The sequence below is a fragment of the Punctularia strigosozonata genome (genome assembly GCF_000264995.1).
Source record: "Punctularia strigosozonata HHB-11173 SS5 unplaced genomic scaffold PUNSTscaffold_13, whole genome shotgun sequence".
In the NCBI taxonomy this organism is placed as follows: domain Eukaryota; kingdom Fungi; phylum Basidiomycota; class Agaricomycetes; order Corticiales; family Punctulariaceae; genus Punctularia; species Punctularia strigosozonata.
This window is the reverse complement of record NW_006767445.1, coordinates 376,223-377,199: the sequence shown is the minus strand read 5'-3', so window position 1 is coordinate 377,199 and position 977 is coordinate 376,223.

Genomic DNA, 977 nt, shown 5'->3' with positions numbered 1-977 from the left:
CGAAATCTTGTCGCTCACACCATCGCTCTGTCGCAGGCCGGCTACATCGATGTTATCGCCGCCCGCTTCAATATGTCGAATGCACACCCCGTCGCTACGCCGATGGACCCTCACGCGAACCTTTTCGTCACGATCTCCGACGATGAACGCGCCGCCATGAAGACCAAGCCTTATGCTCAACTCGTTGGATCCCTCATGTACGCCGCCGTCGCTACTCGTCCGGATATCGCGTACGCTGTCTCCACGCTCGCACGTTTCATGTCCGATCCCGCGAACGTTCACTGGGAGGCTGCAAAACGCGTCGTTCGCTACCTCGTTGGCACCAAGACCCACGGTCTCGTACTTGGTGGTCTCAACGCCGACGGCCTTGTTGGCTACTCCGACGCCGACTGGGCCTCGCAGGCTCATCGCCACTCGATCTCCGGCTATGTCTTCACCTACAACGGCGCCGCCATCAGCTGGAGCTCGCGAAAACAGTCAGTTATCGCACTCTCCTCCACCAAAGCCGAATACATCGCCGCCTCCGGTGCCACCCGAGAGCTTATCTGGCTTCGTCGTCTCGTCGCCGAGCTCACCCTCAGCCCTCCTCGTGCCGTCACCCTCAACTCGGACAATCAAGGTGCTATTGCCCTCGCTCAGTCCGGATTGCTCAACGCCCGCACGAAGCACATCGACGTGCATTACCACTTCACTCGTGATGCCGTCGCCACTCATCGCGCTCGTCTCGTCTTCGTACCTACCAACGAGATGGTTGCCGATATCTTCACGAAGGCTCTCACACGCCCGAAGGTCCAGTACTTCTGCTGGTTGATGGGTCTTCGCACCGCTTGAGGGGGAGTGTCGAAGGTCTAGGTTCGGATCTCCAGATCCAATCGGTGCAAAGCACTGATGATACCCCTCGCATCGCGAAGGCGCCCGGTGCGCCCACATGGTCCTTCTTATCATATTCTTGGCCTCCGGCCCGCCGTCGCTCACTT